Raw genomic sequence first — 24,670 nt, 5'->3', positions numbered from 1 at the left:
TTTTTGGGAAATTATCAAGTAAGGAGATTGGACGGTAGTTGGCAGGGTCAGAGGGGCTGCCTTTCTTGAAGATGGGAACTATCTCTGCTCCCATCCAGGAGCTTGGGACAGGCGCTCCTGCAGCTACTGCATTAGAGACCAGGTTCAGGTATGGGGCCCATATATCTGGACTTGTCTTGTACAGGTCACCTGGAATTTTATCAAGGCTAGGGGCCTTTCCCCATTTCAGTGAGGCAATCGCGCCTTGGTTTCTGCCAGGGTGAATTTGATTGGGAAGGTCTCAGAGGTCATAATATGGTTCAATTCCCTGGCAGTAACGCCCTTAGTTCCAGAGTATAATCGGCCAAAGTGATCTGTCCACTCTACGGGGAGTATTGAGGCACCAGGCGAATGGTTAGGTTCTTCACTAGCATCTGCCACCAGTTTCCAGAATTTCGAGGTATCATTAGCTTTTGCAGACTCCAGGAGGGAGGCCCATCTGAATTCTTCCCATCTCCTGCGGGCTCTACTTAGTTCCTGTTTGTAATCTTTCCTTGCCTCCCTTATATGCTCTGTCTGGCCCCCTCCTAAAGCTCTCAATAGTTTGTGCTGTGCTTCCCTGCATGCGGCACTGAACCACCTTGCATTACACTTCTTTTTTGCTTTGTTGGCAATCTCTTTGGTGAAAAGGTGTTTTAAAGAATTAAATAGTTGTGTGTGGGCTGCTATAAGCCCTTCACTGTCTTATAAAAGCAGGGGTATGCGCTCCATATGATCAGCCAACTGGCTATACACAAATGTCATTATACCTGTGTCAGTGCTCACAAATTTGCATTTGACGTTTCGTCTATTATTTGTCAATGCGAGCTGCTGCTCGTAAATCTTGGGGGAAGGGGCTTCAAGTATGGGTAATAGACTCCTAAGCGATAAAATCAGTGGCTCATGATCACTTTCCTCGTGTTCTACAATGTTCATGTCAACCATATGACCCCACAGCCGAATATCAAGCAAAATATAGTCTATCTGGCTCTTCTGTGTTCCACGCCTAAATGTAGGATGAAGGTCAAGGTCGGAGCCAGAACGACCGTTACAGGCCCGAAGGCCATGTGCCAATGTAATGTTCACAACTTGATGTGTTAGTCTGTTCATTCTCGGTCTTTTGCTTGACACCAGTTGGGGAATGCCCCAATAAGCGTCCTCTTCTTTGTATAGTTCCTGGGCCAACGAGTAGGGTTCAAAAGTAACATTAAAATCCCCTGCGATAAGAATAAAATGGGAGGAGGATTTACAGGAAAGAAAACTATCCAAAATAGTTAATGCATCCGACTCGTATTTACTACCCAAGCTCCTGTTATAGATGTTAATTATTAGGAGCGGTTTCTCCTTAAGGGATGGTATTGATGAACCCATCAGATCGGGACAGCCCTTGTCTACTATTTCAATCCGGCATTTGAGGGAGCAGCTAAGCCATATAAGCAGCCCGCCTGAGGGCCTCCCGGAGTTTGCCTTACTTGCTGGGACCCAATAGCTTTTGAAACCAATTCTATATTTGGGCTCCAGTGCCCACGTTTCTTGAAAAAGGCATATTTTGTGTTCATCTATAAATTTGCCCCATTCAGGGATACTCATTTTATTCTCCAATCCTGCAATATTCCAGCTAAGAACTGTGTCTAAATCGTCTATTTTATCTTGGGGAGCTTTGGCCATAGAGTGCCCTCTTGGAAATGAAGTGCCATGGGGAGGTTTGGTACCCCTTTCAATCATAGCTAAACTGGCCTCAGTTGGGTTTTCCGCTATGTTATCACCCAAGATATTACTTGCCCCATTTGGATCGGGGCATGGCATAGTCGGATCGAATGCCCGGACAGGTGGAGAGGACCCGTAGTTACTGGGGCCTATTAAATCTGGGGCTAGGTTGATCTCATGCGCCTTACCCACCTTACTAGCTCCCCAAACACAGGTCTTCAAACTCTGATCACAGGAGGAAAGAGGGGGACTGTTTTCCATCCTAGGGGGTTCTATCTGGGCTAGTGTGAGGGTTAGCGTGGAGTCTCTGATGTTTACGGTAAGAATCTGATCAGCCTCAGGATTGCCTAATCCCATTCCTTGTGTTTCAATATTTCCGGCTATAGGATAATTCTTATCCCAATTTCTAGATCCTTGAGGCTTGGGTAAGCCATGCACAGGGCTGATTTTTAGTCAATCAATTTCAGAAAGAGATAGTTAAAGGGAGCTACGTCCCAACTGAGGGTCAAGCTGCATCTGCAAACTAGTGGCACCTCTGGGTGGCATTGCCGCCCCCTTAGTAACTGGTAAAACTTTATGAGGGTAGAAAGCCTGGAGTCTACACAGAGATACTTCTCCCCCTCGAGGGTTGGATTTGCACACATTCAAAGAGAGCTGCTGGACAAGGGTAGGTGAATCAAAATTGATAACAATACAATCCCCCGTGCCGGGGTTTTTGAGTGGTTCCTCACCATTAATATTGAGGGTACCAGATGAAATGCAAATCTAGCGTTACTGTGTAGCCAATGAATGACCTTATTTTTCAGTTCTGTAAATGTTTCGGGAATGTTGGTTTAAAGTTTGGGAACACTCGTGATAACAAGAACGTATGGGCAGGCTTCCGGCGGTAGATGTAAAGTTCTCGGATTGGTTCCTTGATCCCTATACATCCGATCTGTTGATGGGTAGATCTGATCAGGGGTATCTTTGTAGAATTTTGCACCCATATTATTGGAAGAAGCAACTCCGTCATTCCCCCTCGAAAAGGGAGAGGCAGTCTTAGAACACTTGACTTTTGAGGCATTGACCAGTCTAACAGTTGGAGCCTTCACTGGTTGGTATAAAGGATGAGGGCAGTTCATTGGAAGGTTATGATCCATGCCCAATGGTAGGGGAAGGCTACTGGCACTGTTGCCTGGAGAGCTCGGGGGAAGCTCACACTTTGCTAAATAAGATGCAGTCGCTTCATTAAAATTTTATTGAAACATATACTGCCTCTGTTCATCATTATGTATATGAGACTAATGTAACCGAGAGAAACGGATGTGACCTGAGTGACCACGGCTTCCCTGAGAAACCATTTATGTCATGCGCTCGGCTGCCCAATCATCCCTGCCCTTGGGTAGGGAGAGGCACTGCTAGTTAGCCGGAGCAAAACCCAGATTAGAGCGACAGGTGTCACCTGCAGTTGGTTGGATTCAGTCTCCCGCACCACAGGCAATTCTACTGCTCAAAACTCAGTAGTATCATTAGAATGATGACAGCCAACACAAGAGTACCAAAGTTACCCCCTTGGCTGAGTTGACTTCTAAGAAGCAACCCAGGAAAGTGATCTTGACAGAGGCTTGCCAGAACACTTTTGATGCCCTGAAGGCTGCCATGTGCACAGCACCTGTGCTGAAGGCACCTGACTACTCCAAGGAGTTTGATGTGCAAACAGACACCTCAGAGCATGGTATCGGAGCAGCACTCTCACAGCTTAATGAAGAGTGTCTAGAAGGTAACTTCCCAGGGAACGCAGGTGGAGTGTCATAGAACGTGAAGAGTTTGCTGTGGTCTGGGCGCTGAAGAAGCTAAGGCCCTACTTGTTTGGGACTCACCTCCGGGTTGCGACCAACCACACGCCCCTCAGATGGTTAATGCAGATGAGGGGTGAGAATACAAAACTGTTGAGGTGGTACATTTACAAACAGGGGATGGAATTTACGGCGGAACAATGCCCTGGTATAGAACACGCCAATGCTGATGGTCTGTCCAGGTTCTTCTGCCTTAGTGATGAAAACTCCAATGAGGTTAGGTAGTTGCTCCCCACTTTCAGCTGGGGGGAAACGTGTTAGACTTTTCATCCTTGGCGTGGTCTCCCTTAACTTTTTGCCTCTGTTTCCGAGGTTGTTGATGTGTGCTGGACTTTGTTTTTGCTGTTTTTGTTACTCTGGGCACCAGTGCTAAAGTGTAAGTGCTCCTATACAAAATGTGTATGTAATTGGACTATCCATGATTGGCATATTTGCTTTACTAGTAAGTCCCTAGTAAAGTGCACTAGAGGTGCCCAGGGCCTGTAAGTCAAATGCTACTAGTGGGCCTGCAGCACATGTTGTGCAACCCACATAAGTAGCTCTGTAATCATGTCTCAGACTTGCCACTGCAGTGTCTGTGTGTGCAGTTTTAACTGTAAATTCGACTTGGCAAGTGTACCCACTTGCAAGGCCCAACCTTCCATTTTCTTACATGTAAGGCACCCCTAAGGTAGGCCCTAGGTAGCCCCAGGGCAGGGTGCAGTGTATGGTTAAAGTAGGACATACAGGCCCTCATTTCAACATTGCCGGCCGCACTCCCACGGGGTCTATTTGGAGATCCCCGCTGGGCCGCAACACGGGAGCCGGCTCCAAATGGAGCTGGCAGTGTTGCGGCAGTGCGACAGGTGCAGTTGCAAACGTCACGCTTTTCACTGTCTGCTATGCAGACAGTGAAAAGATCCATGGGGCCGGGGCAGGGGGCCCGTGCACTGCCCATGCCAGCGGCATGGGCAATGCACGGGCCCCACGACTCCCCTTTCCACCAGCCTGGCTGGCGGGAGGTGGACTCGTAATCCCCTGGGCAGCGCTGCCCTGGGGGATTACAACTGCCGGGACAAAACTGGCGGGAAACCGCTGATCCCAGCGGTGCGACCAGAGCGCTTCCACCGCGGTCGTAATGCCCGAGTTTGTACCGCCAGCCTGTTGGCGGTACAAACTCCAAAACAGCCCTGGTGGTCTTTGACCGCCAGGGTTGTAATGAGGGCCATAGTAATGTGTTTTATGTGTCCTGACAGTGAAGTATTGCTAAATTTGTTTTTCATTGTTGCAAGGCCTGTCCCTCTCATAGGTTAACATGGGGGCTATCTTTAAATATGATTAAAGAGTAGATTCCCTTTGGGAGCGGATAGATATGTGGAGCTTGGGGTCTCTGAGTTCACAATTTAAAAATACATCTTTTAGTAAAGGTGAGTTTAAGATTGTGTGTTTGAAAATGCCACTTTTAGAAAGTGAGCATTTTCTTACTTAAACCATTTCTGTGACTCTACCTGTTTGTGGATTCCCTGTCTGGGTTAGTTTGACAGTTGGGCTGGTTGCACCTCTCACTAGACAGTGACACAAAGGGAGCTGGGTGTAGTCTGCATTTCCTGATGAGCCATCTGTGCTAGGAAGGAGGGGAGGAGTGGTCACTCACGCTTGAAAGGGCTGCGCCTGCCCTCACACAATGCAGTCTCCACCCCCCCCTTGAATGTGTCTGGGGCCTGGCATGGGCAAGGCAGGATTTCACAAACAAGAGAGACTTTGCTTTGAAGTAGGCCTACCTCAAAGGGCAAAATGGGTATAAGAAGGGCACCCAAAACCACAGGCATTAGAACACTTCTGGAAACCAAGAGGAACCTCTGCCTGGAGAACAGCTGAGGAACAACAGCTGCCCTTCCTGTGACTGTGCTTTGTGGAGCTATCCTGCAGTTGCTGCTTCTGCCTGTGCTAGAGGACAAAGACTGGACTTTGTGCTGCCATTCTTCTTGTGAAGAACTCTCAAAGGGCTTGATTTGGAGCGTGACTCCTGTTGTTTGGAGTGTCAGGGACTGCAAAGACTTCTCTCTACCAGCACCTGGAGTATCTGGAGAGACTCCTACTCTACCAAGTAGTGCCCATCCAGTTCCTGGGACCCTGAAAGAAGAAGCTGGCAGCCCAAGAGTGAGAAATTCACACACCGACCACCGTGCGGCGAAAAGATCAACGCAACTCTGATCCACGGCAAAACAATTGATGCATCACTTTCTTTGTGGCTAAAAATCGACGCTCGTCTGCAACGTGACCAGAAGATCGACGCCCGTAGCTGGGGAAATGACACGCAGCATTGCTGACGGAGGCTGGTGAGATCGCAACCCGCGCTGCATGGTTTTCAGATCATTATGCAGCTGAATTTCTGATGCAAACACCACTGGGTGTGGAAAAACAATGCAAGGGCTGGCCTGACCTAAGAGTGCTGACTGGATCGACGTATCGCTCTTCTGCGGAGAGAAGAAACGACGTACGCCGACCCTGGTAAAACTTTATGAGGGTAGAAAGCCTGGAGTCTACACAGAGATACTTCTCCCCCTCGAGGGTTGGATTTGCACACATTCAAAGAGAGCTGCTGGACAAGGGTAGGTGAATCAAAATTGATAACAATACAATCCCCCGTGCCGGGGTTTTTGAGTGGTTCCTCACCATTAATATTGAGGGTACCAGATGAAATGCAAATCTAGCGTTACTGTGTAGCCAATGAATGACCTTATTTTTCAGTTCTGTAAATGTTTCGGGAATGTTGGTTTTAAGTTTGGGAACACTCGTGATAACAAGAACGTATGGGCAGGCTTCCGGCGGTAGATGTAAAGTTCTCGGATTGGTTCCTTGATCCCTATACATCCGATCTGTTGATGGGTAGATCTGATCAGGGGTATCTTTGTAGAATTTTGCACCCATATTATTGGAAGAAGCAACTCCGTCATTCCCCCTCGAAAAGGGAGAGGCAGTCTTAGAACACTTGACTTTTGAGGCATTGACCAGTCTAACAGTTGGAGCCTTCACTGGTTGGTATAAAGGATGAGGGCAGTTCATTGGAAGGTTATGATCAATGCCCAATGGTAGGGGAAGGCTACTGGCACTGTTGCCTGGAGAGCTCGGGGGAAGCTCACACTTTGCTAAATAAGATGCAGTCGCTTCATTAAAATTTTATTGAAACATATACTGCCTCTGTTCATCATTATGTATATGAGACTAATGTAACTGAGAGAAACGGATGTGACCTGAGTGACCACGGCTTCCCTGAGAAACCATTTATGTCATGCGCTCGGCTGCCCAATCATCCCTGCCCTTGGGTAGGGAGAGGCACTGCTAGTTAGCCGGAGCAAAACCCAGATTAGAGCGACAGGTGTCACCTGCAGTTGGTTGGATTCAGTCTCCCGCACCACAGGCAATTCTACTGCTCAAAACTCAGTAGTATCATTAGAATGATGACATCCAACACAAGAGTACCAAAGTTACCCCCTTGGCTGAGTTGACTTCTAAGAAGCAACCCAGGAAAGTGATCTTGACAGAGGCTTGCCAGAACACTTTTGATGCCCTGAAGGCTGCCATGTGCACAGCACCTGTGCTGAAGGCACCTGACTACTCCAAGGAGTTTGATGTGCAAACAGACACCTCAGAGCATGGTATCGGAGCAGCACTCTCACAGCTTAATGAAGAGTGCCTAGAAGGTAACTTCCCAGGGAACGCAGGTGGAGTGCCATAGAACGTGAAGAGTTTGCTGTGGTCTGGGCGCTGAAGAAGCTAAGGCCCTACTTGTTTGGGACTCACCTCCGGGTTGCGACCAACCACACGCCCCTCAGATGGTTAATGCAGATGAGGGGTGAGAATCCAAAACTGTTGAGGTGGTACATTTACAAACAGGGGATGGAATTTACGGCGGAACAATGCCCTGGTATAGAACACGCCAATGCTGATGGTCTGTCCAGGTTCTTCTGCCTTAGTGATGAAAACTCCAATGAGGTTAGGTAGTTGCTCCCCACTTTCAGCTGGGGGGAAACGTGTTAGACTTTTCATCCTTGGCGTGGTCTCCCTTAACTTTTTGCCTCTGTTTCCGAGGTTGTTGATGTGTGCTGGACTTTGTTTTTGCTGTTTTTGTTACTCTGGGCACCAGTGCTAAAGTGTAAGTGCTCCTATACAAAATGTGTATGTAATTGGACTATCCATGATTGGCATATTTGCTTTACTAGTAAGTCCCTAGTAAAGTGCACTAGAGGTGCCCAGGGCCTGTAAGTCAAATGCTACTAGTGGGCCTGCAGCACATGTTGTGCCACCCACATAAGTAGCTCTGTAATCATGTCTCAGACTTGCCACTGCAGTGTCTGTGTGTGCAGTTTTAACTGTAAATTCGACTTGGCAAGTGTACCCACTTGCAAGGCCCAACCTTCCATTTTCTTACATGTAAGGCACCCCTAAGGTAGGCCCTAGGTAGCCCCAGGGCAGGGTGCAGTGTATGGTTAAAGTAGGACGTACAGGCCCTCATTTCAACATTGCCGGCCGCACTCCCACGGGGTCTATTTGGAGATCCCCGCTGGGCCGCAACACGGGATCCGGCTCCAAATGGAGCTGGCAGTGTTGCGGCAGTGCGACAGGTGCAGTTGCACACGTCACGCTTTTCACTGTCTGCTATGCAGACAGTGAAAAGCTCCATGGGGCCGTGGCAGGGGGCCCGTGCACTGCCCATGCCAGCGGCATGGGCAATGCACGGGCCCCACGACTCCCCTTTCCACCAGCCTGGCTGGCGGGAGGTGGACTCGTAATCCCCTGGGCAGCACTGCCCTGGGGGATTACAACTGCCGGGACAAAACTGGCGGGAAACCGCTGATCCCAGCGGTGCGACCAGAGCGCTTCCACCGCGGTCGTAATGCCCGAGTTTGTACCGCCAGCCTGTTGGCGGTACAAACTCCAAAACAGCCCTGGTGGTCTTTGACCGCCAGGGTTGTAATGAGGGCCATAGTAATGTGTTTTATGTGTCCTGACAGTGAAGTATTGCTAAATTTGTTTTTCATTGTTGCAAGGCCTGTCCCTCTCATAGGTTAACATGGGGGCTATCTTTAAATATGATTAAAGAGTAGATTCCCTTTGGGAGCGGATAGATATGTGGAGCTTGGGGTCTCTGAGTTCACAATTTAAAAATACATCTTTTAGTAAAGGTGAGTTTAAGATTGTGTGTTTGAAAATGCCACTTTTAGAAAGTGAGCATTTTCTTACTTAAACCATTTCTGTGACTCTACCTGTTTGTGGATTCCCTGTCTGGGTTAGTTTGACAGTTGGGCTGGTTGCACCTCTCACTAGACAGTGACACAAAGGGAGCTGGGTGTAGTCTGCATTTCCTGATGAGCCATCTGTGCTAGGAAGGAAGGGAGGAGTGGTCACTCACGCTTGAAAGGGCTGCGCCTGCCCTCACACAATGCAGTCTCCACCCCCCCCTTGAATGTGTCTGGGGCCTGGCCTGGGCAAGGCAGGATTTCACAAACAAGAGAGACTTTGCTTTGAAGTAGGCCTACCTCAAAGGGCAAAATGGGTATAAGAAGGGCACCCAAAACCACAGGCATTAGAACACTTCTGGAAACCAAGAGGAACCTCTGCCTGGAGAACAGCTGAGGAACAACAGCTGCCCTTCCTGTGACTGTGCTTTGTGGAGCTATCCTGCAGTTGCTGCTTCTGCCTGTGCTAGAGGACAAAGACTGGACTTTGTGCTGCCATTCTTCTTGTGAAGAACTCTCAAAGGGCTTGATTTGGAGCGTGACTCCTGTTGTTTGGAGTGTCAGGGACTGCAAAGACTTCTCTCTACCAGCACCTGGAGTATCTGGAGAGACTCCTACTCTGCCAAGTAGTGCCCATCCAGTTCCTGGGACCCTGAAAGAAGAAGCTGGCAGCCCAAGAGTGAGAAATTGACGCACCGACCACTGTGCGGCGAAAAGATCAACGCAACTCTGATCCACGGCAAAGCAATTGATGCATCACTTTCTTTGTGGCAAAAAATCGATGCTCGTCTGCAACGTGACCAGAAGATCGACGCCCGTAGCTGGGGAAATGACACGCAGCATTGCTGACGGAGGCTGGTGAGATCGCAACCCGCGCTGCATGGTTTTCAGATCATTATGCAGCTGAATTTCTGATGCAAACACCACTGGGTGTGGAAAAACAATGCAAGGGCTGGCCTGACCTAAGAGTGCTGACTGGATCGACGTATTGCTCTTCTGCGGAGAGAAGAAACGACGTACGCCGACCCGACTAAAGGAGAAACGGCACAAGGTCTTGCTCGTGAGTGATATCGATGCATTGCAAGCCCTTTTTGACACACACTCACCTGTGCGGGGTTATTTTTGACGCATCCAAGATACATTTTCACGCTAACAGCGTTAATGTGTGTTTAAAAATACATGAAGACTCTTTTTGTTTTTTAATTGATAACTTGACTTGTGTATTGTGGATTTTTGTCATTTTGGTCTTGTTTTGTTTAGATAAATATTTTCTACATTTCTAAACCTGTGTTGTGTCATTTTATAGTGTTTTCATTAAGTTACTCTGTGTGTTGGTACAAATACTTTACACCTAGCACTCTGAAGTTAAGCCTACTGCTCATGCCAAACTACAAAGGGGAAAAGCAGGGGTTATCTGGGGTGATTCTCTTTTACGCTGACTAGAGTGAGGGTCCTTGCTTGGACAGGGGGTAACCTGACTGCCAACCAAAGACCCAATTTCTAACAATGAGTGAGATGTTTATTGACAAAATTGACAAGGTGAGTTACGTGATGATTATGTGAGGAAGTTCTGTACAACTTGTAGTCTGCGGTGTATACCAGCGCTGTGTTGTGTCTTCCCCCTCATTTACTTCACCACCATTGTCCTCCTCCCCCTCAGACAGGTCATCAACCTGCTCATATAATGGTACTTTCATCCGTACACTTATGTTGTGCCAGATGGCACAAGTCAATATGATCTTGCAGACCTTTTCTGGGGCATAAAGGAGGCTGCCTCCTGTGATGTCCAGGCACTTGAATATGGACTTCAGGATGCCAAATGTACTCTCCATAATGGTCCATGTCCTCCGATGTCCCTCATTATAAGCACACTCTGCTGCTGTGCTTGGGTTGTGAAATGGGGTCATTATCCATGGCTGTATGCCATAACCCATATCCGTTGCAAAAGATTACAGGAGTAAAGCATTGTGAGGGCTTGCAAGAGGTAAGTCATATGCCATTGGCAGTTGAAATTAGGATCTAGTTGTGGCTCATATGTATCTGTGTTTTGGTATGAGTTCCTAACCTTGTGTGATCTTTTATCAGCATTTGGTTGTTGGACATGACAATCTTGTGTTTGGGTCAAGGACCTAGAACACTTGATTGGATTCCAGAATGATAGCCATTATGTATGTACCATGCGTTTTGTAGTGCACTTTCGTATCAGTGTGCTAGCAGTAGAGCGAACATGACATATCCTGACAACACAATGGGGTGAGATGTGGTGGCAACATGGTAGCACTACAGTGCCTGGACATCCAATCTCTTTTGACATGTGTTATAGCAGATGAGATGTGACACTTAGGGCCTATGAAATCGGTTAGTGGGAATGCACAACATGTCTCCTAAATTGGCTGCTGTATCATGCAACATTTCAACAATGCAAGGCTGCCCCATTTGTGACATGTTACTTGGCAATCCTTTGTTGTCCTATGTGCCAGTTGCACATGTGTAGCCATGCACCAACGCTACCTACCCTACACCAGGGAATTTGGCTATCTGCCATGTGGGGGTGGATGTATCTGTGCTGAACGGTACACCATCCTGGACATATGATCTTTTTGATGGTCAATTGGCTCTTCTGTGTGTGCAGCCGTGTGCAGCATGTATTTGTGCCACATTCATCTGAGTTCATAGCACCATCTGCCTCCTATTGGAAAACTGCATAGTGCAGCCCTGCGGTGGTATTTTTTGTTGGCACGTCCTCAGGTCTTAGGGGACAGCAACATGTGAGTCTGCACCTTAATGCTATGTATCTTGTAGTGACAGACTTGCAGCGAGAAACATTGTGCATCTCTTCCACTGTACATGCAGTATGGGAGGGTGGCCAATTTAGAATGTGGCTTCAAATAATGTAGAGGTGGTCATCTGCCAAGATGTACGTACAGTGCAGGCCCTGACTATGGAATTGTGGGCTATTACATTGTTCCCTTGGTGTGCCAGAGTGGCAGCTAATGTTTGTGTCAGCCATGAGGTGTCCAAGGGTGTGTATCCCATTGTCACTGGATGATCAACATAAGTAGCAGTGCCTCTCCTATCTTCCAAAACATTAATATGCATTTTTAATGTCAACACATGCACAGTGCAGGGTAATGGCTTTCGCTCAGCTACTTAGCAAATGTGTCCCTTGGCACAGTGCCTGTGAGGTCGGTGATGTCCTGTTGTCTCCTACTGAGTCCCATTATGACATCCATGATCTGCACTGTCTGACTGTGTCTCTGCCCCCTGTTAGGCCATTTCTTGTATCTGGTACAGACATGATGGTGTTGTGAGTCAGTGAGTGTTGCATGTGAGGTTGCACTACAGTGATTGTGGATCTGGCACATGGTATATGTTGGTGATTGATCTTGTATACCTATGTGTGTGAGCCACTGAGTCAGGTAGATGTCTCTGCACACTACAGGTAAGTTAGGTATGTGTTGATGAGATGCAGTAGATATTGGCACAAGTTGTGTGGTGTTTGATATTTGTTCTGGCAGTGATTAGCACGACATGACTTGAGACATCTGTGCCTATTTGGAAGTTACATGACATGAGCATGGTGTATGCACTTGATGTGTCTGTGCTATTGTTTGTTTGGTGTAGTGTGTGTGATGTGTACATGGTGGGCAACCGGAGGCAACTTGTAGTGGTTGGTGTAGTTCTGCTGTTTTCAGAGGGTACACTTCTGCACCTGTCCCTCCTGTGGTGTGCCTGTCAAGTTGTGGGTGTGTTACATACAAGTGGGTGGATGTATTGTTGTTGTGCACTGAGTGTGCTATACTGCAGCATGTTGCATATGTGTTATCACCTGCACATGTGTGTAACCCTGGACATGTATTACTGTAGTGGTGTATGTCTTGTGTGTCCGAGAGGGTTGGGTATTGTATCTACATTACTAGATTTGTAGACTTACTCACGTGTAGGCCATTTCCAAATTGTCCATCAATGAACTGTTCATTGATCGTATTGTGCCGGAATAGATAGGCGTCATGGACACTCCCAGGATACTTGGCCAAAATGTTTATGAATAATCCCAGTGGTCCACTATGCTCTGCACTTTTATGGAATGCGTATGCTTGCGATTCCGGTATAAGTGCTCTGTCGCTGCAGGTGGTACGAGCCGGACATGTGTGCAGTCAATTGCACCTAGCACATGCGGGAAGCCATGGATTTGATAGAACTCCTGTTTGTTCTCCTGCTGCTTTTGCTGGGTGTTGAGGAATCTGATGTGGAGGGGTGCCAGGGAAATGATGGCGTCTAAGACCTTTGGCAGGAATGTAGAGAACGATGGCTGTGAGACACCACAACCAATGCACCCGTTGTTTGGAATGAGCCACTTGCCAGCATGTGCAGGACAGCGAGCAGCTTTGTTATAGGTGGTATGTTGTGTGGGGTCTGCTGGCTGGCTGCAATTTGCAGTTCAATGTGGTGCAGTAGATGTAGTATGGCTTGCCGGTTCAGTCTATAAGTCCTATTGTTGTCCAGGTCCCTGAGGTCAAGGAGGGTTATCCTGGTTCTGAAGAGCCTCTCCTGCCTTCAGCATTGCCTTTATGGGCTGCATTGTCGTGGTGGTGATTGCTGGAGTTGTTGCTGTCCACTGTGCCATCTAGCAAGCTGTATCAGTATCACATCCATCTTCTCCTTTGCGTTGTAATGTTGCTTCTGTGTGTTTTCCTTAAGTAGTGGCGTATTTGCCTCATTTTAATGCCTGCCTTGACCTAAGCATTAAATATTGACACAAATCGGTGTTAACATCATTTTTTGGATCCACCTACCACCCTTGTGTCATTTTGCCTGGAGGATAAATATGGCGCTGGGGTGTTTGAGTCATTTTTTGGACAGGAATACCTACCCTGCATCTCATTGATGCAAGGAGGTTTCACGCATCCGAAAAAATTAGGTTAACACCATCATTTTGATGCTAGACAGGTCTAGCGTTGAAATATAAATATGGAGTTAAGTTTGTGCTGGATTTGCGTAAAAAACAAACCTGGCGCAAACAGAGTATAAATATTCCCCCCAATTTCTAACACCGATTTTTCACCAACTGCTAGGAAAATTCATTTTGGTGCATCCTGCAGCCCTCATGTCCTCAGGGCAGGCTTTTCAGGGACCATGACTTTTTCCAGGTAGGTCCCTTCCAGTGTCAGTACTCTGTGGTCAGCTGAGTCCTCTTGGGGAAATGGTCTTTCTTCTTAAATTTGTCCCTGGAGCAGTCAAAAAGCAGGTCATCCAATTTAACCCTAGGAGAGAATTTCCAGTAGGAAATAATTTCTAATGACTTTGCTACCACATTTACCTTTGGAGTTAAAGAATTATGGCCCTCATTACATCCCTGGCGGTCGGTGTTAAAGTGGCGCTAAAAAAAATGGAATCATGACTACGGTGAAAACTGCCAACACATACAGCCACTTTAACACTCCGACCGCCACGGCGGTAGCAACAAAAACCGCAGTGGTAACCGCCAACAGCAAGGCGGAAGACAAGGTTCCGCCCACTGTACTACAAGAGGCCTATCCGCCACCTTTTCCGGGGCACTAACAACAGCATCAAAAGCACGGTGGAAATAGTGTTCTGACTCACCTCTCGACATTCAAGGAAGAACCAGGACGCCATGGAGCCCGAGCTGCAGGTCTTCCCCATGCTGGTGTGTCTGCTTATACACCCGGGCACCAATGCTGGCGACGATGACCACAGTGAGAACTGCACCTAGCACACAAGGAGGGGGAGGAAAAAGAGAGTGACACACACCCGCAACACCCCCACCCCCACTCTCACCCCCAGCACCATACAGAAAAACCCATGCAACAGCAATACATATACACCCCGTAACCCTCTGGAACAATGCAAGGACAATAGGAATGGAGTCAAATGAGTGTAATATTAGAAACAATTAGAAATACATTCAGAAATCAAAAACAGTATTTACAATATATACAATATATACAAAGGAGGGACAATGCCCACTCAAAATATCCGTGGCACACTGGGCTAAAACACATAGGCCAAGCCCACACTTGACTCCTGCCTCAATACGGAGAGAACACTGCAGGGGCATCAGGTTAAAAACACACAGGCACCTCAGGGGGACAGGGAAGTGGGGGGCACCTTAGCCGGAAGATGGTACAACGCCACTGCTCCTGGAGGGACCTCCAAGCCCACTGCTTGGTCCTGGGGAGTGCAAGGCCACAGTCTCTCAAGTGGGTAGTTTGCCCACTGTTTGGTCTGGGGGAGTGCAAAGCCACAGTCTCTAATCCCTATGCACTAGGCCATGCACTACCAGTTACAAAGCTAGTCACCAGCCCAGGGGGTACATTGCCCAACACCATTGGCTGCACACCTGAAATCAACAGGTCCCTGCCCAGTAGTAGATGGCCAGTAACACTATTGGGGTTGGAGTGCTTCAGAGCCTGCCCGACAACGGACCTACCCTGCCAGTTCACCCTGGCGTACAGGCACCCACAGCCCACATCCCCCACCCAGGTACAACCTTAACGCGTGCAAAGTCATGATTCAGAATCTTTACTTACCCTCTTGTGGCTGCTGTGATGCCTTCAAGCACCCATTCAACTCCAGATAGGCCACCTCCAGGATGCGGAACATCAGTGGGGTCAGGGTATGATGGGCACCCCTTCATCACTGGGAGGCCAGCCCCAGTTGGGCCTCTGCCGTCTTCCTTGTCCAGCGGCCCAGGTCCTCCCACCGTTTGGGGCAGTGGGTGCTCTGCCTATCAAAGTCCCCCAGGGTCCGCACCTCCTTGCCGATGGCTCACCAAATACCCTTTTTCTGACGGGTGCTGACCTGCAGAAAAATATGCATAGAAAAAAAGGATTAGTCATACCGTCTGGACTGTTACACTCATGGCCCACAATATCCCTCCCATCCCCTTACGCACAGACATTGACCACCAGACATGCAGCACTCTGTCCAGGTTCCCTCAGCCCCCCCACACAAGGCTTGAACACACAGCAATCCATTCATTCATGGCCCACGCATCATGCTCACAGTGTACTCCCCTGTTTGTCTGGAGGACCATAGAGTAAAGTGTACTGGGGTAGGACTCCATCCACCAGTCTCTCCATCTCCTCCGAAGTGAAGGCATGGGCCCTTTCCCTAGACACTCGAGCCACTGTCGCTTCCAGACACAGGTCACAGCAGCACTTGCAGTGTAGGTCCTCTCCTTTTGAAGGTCAGGTAGCAAATGAGTGAACAGATAGAAAAAGGAGGTCACATCTGTGGCGGTGTGTACAGTCACCACCGGCGTACATCGCCATTGACTCCTGGAACCCATAGGGCCCAATGATAACCAATGCGAAGTTGCACGGCGGTCATCGACCGCAGATCGCAACGGCTCACAATGACAGCGGAATTACCTCATTTCCACTTGTCTCTCCTCACAGGTCAGGCAGCCGCCATTTCAGCCCGGCACAGGCCATGGCACCTAACTGCATCACAGCAGACATTGGCACATCAACTGACTTTCGAACTCACATACTGTTTCTTTAAAGGAAAAAAATCATTTTTTATTTTCACATATGTGTGAATATGACCCTCTACTCACCGTTTTCTACCCTTGAGTTCAACCACTGAGTAGGAGATGGAGACATCCCCTCATGTACAGACCCCTGGTGGACCTGGCGACAATGGAGGACAGACACATTATCCTTACCTACAGACTTGATAGGGCCACTATCCAAGAACTGTGTGCCCAATTGGAGCCAGACCTGATTTCAGCTATCTGCCAGCCCACAGCTATCCCCCCTCTAGTGCAGGTCCTGTCAGTGCTCCATTTCCTGGCAAGTGGTTCCTTCCAAGCAACAGTGGCCATGGCATCAGGGATGTCTCAGCCATTGTTCTCCAACGTGTTGACCAGAGTGTTGTCTGCCCTGCTGAAACACATGCGCAGCTACATCATATTCCCCCAGGTGGAGGATTTGGCCACAGTGAAGGCTGACTTTTATGCCCTGGGACATTTCCCCAATATCACTGGTGCCATTGATGGTACACATATAGCATTTGTTCTTCATCCCCGAAGAAATGAACAAGTGTTCAGGAATATAAAAAGCTTTCACTCTCTGAATGTGCAGATGATGTGTTTGGCAGACCAGTACATCTCCCATGTGAATGCCAAGTATCCTGGCTCTGTGCATGATGCCTTTATCCTGAGGAATAGCAGCATTCGATATGTGATGTCTCAACTCCAGAGGCACCAGGTGTGGCTAATAGGTGAGCCCATGGTCCCTACCCAGTTGATGTAGGTATATGGGTGTGGGGTTGTCCCTAAGGGTGAGTGTGTGTCTAACAGGTATCCCTCGATATTTTCAGGTGACTCTAGTTACCCCAACCTCTCATGGATACTGACCAAAGTGAGAAATGCCAGAACAAGGGCAAAGGAACGTTACAATGAGGCACATGGGCGAACAAGGAGGATAAGTGAGAGAACCTTTGGCCTCCTGAAGGCCAGAATCCGGTGCCTCCATCTGACAGGTGGATCCCTGTACTACTCACCCAAGAAGGTGTGCCAGATCATCGTTGCATGTTGCATGTTGCACCACCTGGCCTTGAGACGCCAGGTGCCTTTTCTGCAGGAAGATGAGCCTGGAGATGGTCTTTTGGCAGCGGTGGAGCCTGTGGACAGTTAGGAAGAGGAGGCAGAGGAAGAAGATGTGGACAACAGAAGTTCACTCATTCAAATGTACTTCCAGTGACACACATGTAAGACACTGTAACTTCACTTTCCTTTGCAGTTTTGTGTTAGACATTGAACATGGCAGCCTGATTTCCCTATGTCTTTGGTCACTTACTGTACCCTTTGGCATCTCTATTTTCAGATCTCTGTGCCCCACTCTGGCTCCTGGTGTGTTTACTGCTGCCCACTACAGGTCACACCTATGTATATATAACTGAACATTTGAATTGCAATGTTTACAACTTGTTAAACTAATGCATATTTAAATCATTTGACAGACTCCATACTTGTATTTGTTCCAAGGGTGTTTATTTATGTGCTAATAAGTGGAGGGGGGATTGCATTGGGCTGGGTTGCTGATGGAGGAAAGTCCAGGATAGAGTCCTGTTTTTTTGTATCACAGGTGCATTGTCCAAGGGGGCATAGGAAGGGGATCAATGGCAGTACAAGGTGGACAGGGTGACAGAGTGGGACACAAGGGTGACATTCTGGAGAGTCTTATTTCCTGGTGGTGGTCTTGGCAATGTTCTCTGGCTTCTACCTGGATCGCAGGGACCGTTTGCGGGGTGGTTCTCCTTCTGCAGGGGGTAGGGTGCTAGTGGCCTGTTGGTCCTGTGGCGGGGACTCCTGTCCACTAGCATCAGTGGAGGTGGAGGGCTGATCTTCGGTGTGGCTAGTGTCAGGGACCTATTGTTGTGCCACTGCCTCTCTCATGGTGTTGCCCATGTCTGCCAGCACCCCCACAATGGTGACCAGGGTGGTGTGAATGTCTTTTAGGTCCTCCCTGATCCCCGGGTACTGTGCCTCTTGCAGCCACTGGGTCTCCTGCAACTTGTACAGTAGCCGTTCCCTGGTCTCCTGGGAGTGGTGTTATGCTCCCAGGATCCCTGCAAGTGCCTTGTGGAGAGTGGGTTCCCTAGGCCTGTCCTCCCCCTGTCGCACAGCAGCCCTCCCAGCTTCCCTGTTGCCCTGTGCCTCAATCCCCTGAACCGTGTGCCCACTGCCACTAACCCCAGGTCTCTGTAGTGGTGGACACACTGCTTATTGACGTGTCCTGGGGACAGAAGGATGGGCCCGCTGAGTGGGTGCTGTGCTGGTGTTTCCTGAGGGGGGAGGCTCTGTGGTGGGTTGGGACTGTGGCAGGGTAACCGACTGTCCAGAGGTCCCTGATGGGCCAGGTTGTCATCATGATCCAGGCGTGCAGATCTGCTGTCATCACAGTGGACCTCTTCTGTGGGAGGACTGTATGTTGGTGACACCTCCTCTCCAGTGACGTTGAGTGGCGGTCCTGTGGGGATGTAAATGCAGTGTTATTGTATCTGCGTGTGCCATCTTGTGCATGGATATGTTTCCCTCTATGGTTGTTATTAGCAAGGCATGTTTGATTTGTGTGAGATATTATTGGTTTGGCTAAGTGATTGTCACTAGTGTGCATGCTGTGGTGATGGGTGTCCATGCAGGTCTGTGATGGGGGTCCATGCATTGGTGTTGCATGCAGGGCTTGGTATTGGGATGGGTGGGTTGTGATAGTGGGGTATATGTGAGGAGGTGGAGTGATGGGGTGAGGGTAGTGGAAGGGGTAGGAGTTTGTGATGGCATGCAGGTAAGGGGGTGATTGTAGTAAAGATTTGACTGACCAGAGTCCAGTCCTCCTGCTACTCCTGCGAGACCCTCAGGATGCATGATTGCCAAGACTTGCTCCTCCCATGTTGTGGGGAAGGAGGTGGGGGTCCACCGCCAGTCCTCTGTACCTGGTGTCTTGCTAGCACGGAACACACCTTTCCTCGTAAGTTGTTCCACCACTTCCTCATGTCATCCCTTGTTCTGGGGTGCTGTCCCACAGCGTTGACCCTGTCCGAGACTCTCCGCCATAGCTCCATCTTCCTTGCAATGGACGTCTACTGCACCTGTGCTCCGAATAGCTGTGACTCTACACGGATGATTTCCTCCACCATGACCCTTAGCTCCTCCTCAGAGAACATGGGGTGTCTTTGTGGTGCCATGGGTGTAGTGTGAGTGGTATGTGTGAGGTTGTGTGGGGTGATGTGTTGGGGTGTGTGCTGTAAGGTGTGTGGATGGTGTGATAGTGTTATGTGGCTCAGATTCAGTGGGCACTTCTGGCTTGGCTCTCTCTCAGTTGGCAACTTTTTTTTTCATTGTAAGGGGTTGTGGGTATTGTGGGTGGGTGTTTTATATTGGATTGGGTGTGTGGGTGTGGTGTTTGTATGTGTGTCAGGTGTGTATAGTTTGAATTGTTCAAATTGGTGTAGTTTTATTAGTGTGTGTGTATTTTGAGCGCTGCAGTATGTACTGCCAATCGTTTACCGCGATAGAATGACCGCCGCGGTGATTCATGGGTCATAATGCTGTCGGCGTATTTCTGTTGGTGTAACGTTGTGGGTTTTGGTACCAACAGTTTATCACTGACCCTTGGGCTGGCAGACTTGTGTGGGTGTCTGTATAGTGGTGGATTTCTCTGTGTGGGTCTTAATACCCATAACGGTATACCGCCGCGATCACGGTATGTTGATGGCCATCAGCACGGAGGTGGGTGGCATTTACCGTCAGGGTAGTATTGAGGGCCTAAATATTTTAAGTTCATCTAGGCTAGTCCTATGAAAATGTAGCAGAAACTACTCAGTGAAATAGGCTTTAGACTTTAAATCAATTTTAGAGCCCACTTTTTAAAATGCTACCTTTTACATATTAGGCATTCTTCCCTGTGGGGTCTCAAGGCAAACTTTATAAGTTACTTATTAATAAATGAAAACAGATGTTCCCTGCTTGACAAAGGCTCTTTTACATTAAAATAATAAACCACTCTGATTGGCCAAGACAGATTTTTTACTCACCTGCCCCTTCATTCCCAAACCAAGCAACCTTATTGGCTGGACACAACATTAACAGAACTGTTGCAGTCACCAGTTCGGACTTGGGGTCTCAGTCCTTGTGTCCTGAGTTTTAAATAAAAGACACACCAGGGCGTCAGGGGGGCAGGGTGAGGGTAACATAATCTTCTAGTCCTCGTGGAGGGGGTCAGAAAGGGACTCCCCAAGGGCCAACATATGTTTTTTTTCTCCATGCCATGGCTACCGCAGAGCTCCCACTGAATCCATAGAGGTACCTTCCTGTGAGGTACCGTTGGATTCCGCGCACCGCCATGCACTGCTTATAACTTTACATGTTGCATTAATCATGACAAGTTAAATAGCATCACTGATGACGTCTGAAGTGACATCATTGATGACATAATTGATGACATCACTGATTACATCATCCAACGGTTGTGACAATTTGCTATACGCCTTTCATACTGGAAGGTATTCTGCAAGGTACAGGTAGACCTAATATTCCATAACCTCTATAGTACTAATGGGTCCATCCTGTCACAACAAGCAGTGCAGGAAGACAAAGAAGCATATCTGTGAAACGGTCCACAATAAGTACATATTATTTGCTTTTCCTACTAGTATTTTGGTGTGTAGGAAATGTAATGCTCTGTGGACCTTAATAACATCAGTAATTTATTAACCCCTGAATGCTGTTTGAAAACAGAGTTTGCATATTATTTATCTTAGTGAGATATGCCAGTTAAATGCCTCACCTGACAAAGAATTTTAAGTCATTGGTTTCACTTCTATACATTAGCCAATTATAAGGCACAGACTAACATACTCTATGGGCAATCCTCATTAGTATGTAAAAATACCTTTTACAAATTCCTAAAATGAGCGGAATGGTGTCATTCCTTAAGATCATTTACTTCCTGCCCTTTTGTTGAAGCTTGCATCCTGCAGACCTCATCATTGGCTCTGAAGGCTATAAGAAACTCCACTTTTGTGCACCCCTTCTTCAGGGTTAGCCTTCTTTTCTTGAAGAGCTTCCTCAACTCTGTCATCTTTAGGTTGTCAAAGCTGTTAAGCTCCAACTATATTTGCTCACATAGCTATCACAGATGAGGAATATGTGAGGTATGAGTTAAATATTTGAAAAAGGAAAAACGAAACGAAAAGCCAAACGAGAACAAATTAAAAAGGAATCAATGCTCCTATCAAATTATTTTTAGGGATTTACAGTTTTGCACAAATCACTGAGTGGCACTTGTTAGACCTGTCAGCCTAAGTGTGGTCTTCCCACAAACTTTTTGCTGTTTTCCCTCCATGTATAGTACTGAAAACGTTTTTTGTTGACCTGAAGACTCTCTGCACTTTACCAGTGCTAAAGTGCTTGTGCTCACGCTACAAAACATGGTAATATTGGCTTACTCCCAATTGGCATATTTAATTTACTTTTAAGTTCTTTATAGAGTGGTATGCCATACACCTAAGGACTGTGAATTAAATGGTACTAGTGGACCTGCAGCACTTATCAAGCCACCCACTTAAGTAAACCCTTAAAACATGTTCCAGGCCTGCAATTGGAGCCTGAATACAAATTTAAACTACCAGTTTGACTTGTCAATCTAACAACCTTGCTAAGCCATAAACTCTCTTTTTATTGCATATAAGACATCCCTCAGGTAGGCCCTGGGTAGTCCATAGCACAGGGTACATTGCCATTACCAACGATGGGCATGTGATTTTAAGTTTTACTCATCCTGGTAGTCACAACTTATTAAATTTGTTTTTTATTCATGTGAGGCCTACCTGGCCCCCAGGGTAACATTGGGTTGCCTTATTACATTTAATAAGTGCTAACACTTGACAGGGAAGAGGTAGGCAATTTGTATGTGGTATCTATGAAAGAGTAATTAGCAATCTTCTTAAATGTTAAAGTTGGATTTTAAATTACAATTTTGAAATTGGCAGAGGGGTATCCAGCCTCCTGAAACTCTTGTGGGCTACAGCCTCCAATGTCATACTGCTGAAAATGTTTGAACTCCGAAGACTAAGGGACTGATTTAGAATTGGAGGAGGGGTTCTCCATTACAACGGTGATGCATATCCCATCTGCTGAAATATAAATCCTATTATATCCAATGGGACTTTTACTTCAGCGGATGGGATATCTGTCATCGTTGTGACAGAGTAACTAGACTAGACTAGATGTCTGGGGTTGGGACTTTGATCGTTTAGTGGCTACTTTTTACTAAAATATTTAAAAATTCATAACTCTGGTTCCACTGATTACATTTTTGTTGTTTTTGTGTCAAATACATTACTAAAATGTACTCTACTTCTCTAAACCAGTGTTAGATGTTGCTTGTGTTATGTTTTCATTGTATTACTCTTGTGTGCCGCATTAATACTTTACACATTGTCTTTAAGTTAGGCCTGACTGAGTTTAGTGCCACACTACCCAGGATTTGTCCCAGGTTAATTTAGTGACTTTTTTTGGTTTAACCTGTCAGGGATTGTGACTGTTGCTTGATCAGGGTTAACACCCCAGTCAACCAACAACATAATTTCACACAGCACTGCACAAACACAATTACTGCATCCTGCCACTGAACACCAATGTAGGAAATTGAGTTATTAGTTGAGAGGGGTGATAACCCTACTCTGGCAAAAATCACAATCCTGGTGTCAAGTTCTGTTATGTGTGCTGCTTGCAAGTATCATTCAAGTGTATTCAAGGCACATGTCTTTCCCAGCCATCCTATCAGAAGACCCTATCCAACCACACCCAGGCCTCTTTTCTCTCAATGTCTGAAAGCACTAAAACAGCCCACGACAGAAGAGCAATTCATTGTTATGTGACATGGGACACTGTCAGAAAGACAGAGTAGGTTTGGGAATTAACATGCCAACTTTCTGAAAACTGTCCTTTTCAGAATAGCAACTTAAAATCCGACTTTACATTAAAGAGGATGCAATATAATTAATTTGTGTCTAAACAAGCATATTTCTATCTGATCTAAAAATGAGGGTAGCGTTTATTAAGTTTACTAAGGTAGCTCACTGTTAGCCTATGAGAGAGATAGGCCTTAAAACAGTAAATACATATTTTAGGAGTTTTCCCTGCAAGGATTTGCAAAATTAAAACCACTTGTCCTACTGTTGGAAAATGGGTTATTGGTAGGGCAGGTAGGTGCCTACACCTAGCAACAAGCCACAAACCTCCACAAAAGTACAGTTAGGTCTCAGTAAATTAATCCCAGCTCTACCCTTGGTAGCTTGGCATCGAGCGTCAAGGCTTAACTTAGGAGACAAAGTGTAAAGCATTCAAATATCACAAAACAGTAATTAAATAAAACACAGGAAACAGTTTAAAAATCCAAAACCAATTTATAAAAATAGCTTATATTTTTATCTTTAAAATGACACAAAAACGATTAAAATCGGTTCAGGGGAACCGGAGATATGAATTTTTAAAGTATTATTATTTTCTAGCGCTCAGAAACGAAAAGCGCCAATCGGGTCATCTGGTTGCACCAGGACCGGGGCAAAGTCAAACTTTCAGGCCGACCGCGATGGAGCCCTGCTCGGCTACAAGTCGCGGGAGGCCTCGGTTAAAAAGTTACCTTCTGACTTAGTCTCTTTTTCGATGTTTTTCTTCCCCGGGACGAACCTGCCAGTTGTATCCGACCTCCTGGAGCCCTTGTCCGGATACGCGAAGTCGGTTTCCTCGGTGGTGATTTTTACCTTCGGACTTAGTCGTTTTTTCGAGATGAAAATCCTTCGACCGGGGTAAACCTGGATCTTGATCCGACGTCCGTGGAGCCCTTCTCGGATACGATGGCTGGAAGGTCCCGGTCAACTTTTTACGTTCGGACTTAGTCGTTTTTTCGGATGTTTTTCTTTACCGGGACGAACCACGAAGTCAGGCCGGGTCGCGGTTGAGGCAAGCCGGCTAGAATTTCCGCGTCGGGTCGGTCACTTTATGGAGCTTTTTTCCAAAATTTCTCCAATCTTTTCCAAACTTCTGGGGCTTCACCCAGATGTTCTTTTAAGGTTCTTTTGGGGTCCACAGCTCACCCCAAGGGTCCAGAAGTTCTGTGATGGTCCTTGGGAAGTGCGGACTTCAACTCCCAGAGTGCACCTGGCGCAAACTCCTTTTTGGCCACTGGACAGGGGTCAGCTGGTCACTTTTTCAGGAGTTGGTGCAGGGGACTCTGGTTAGCAATTTTTCACCTGTAGCCAACAGGGAGTCCCTCCTTGAACCAGTGGAAGCCAGGCAAAGTCCTTCTTGTGGTGAAGCCCAAGTGTGCAGCTGGTGCAGTCTTTCTGAGTGCAGGGTCC

This window comes from Pleurodeles waltl, chromosome 10, assembly GCF_031143425.1.
Source record: "Pleurodeles waltl isolate 20211129_DDA chromosome 10, aPleWal1.hap1.20221129, whole genome shotgun sequence".
In the NCBI taxonomy this organism is placed as follows: domain Eukaryota; kingdom Metazoa; phylum Chordata; class Amphibia; order Caudata; family Salamandridae; genus Pleurodeles; species Pleurodeles waltl.
This window is presented reverse-complemented; position numbering follows the sequence as displayed.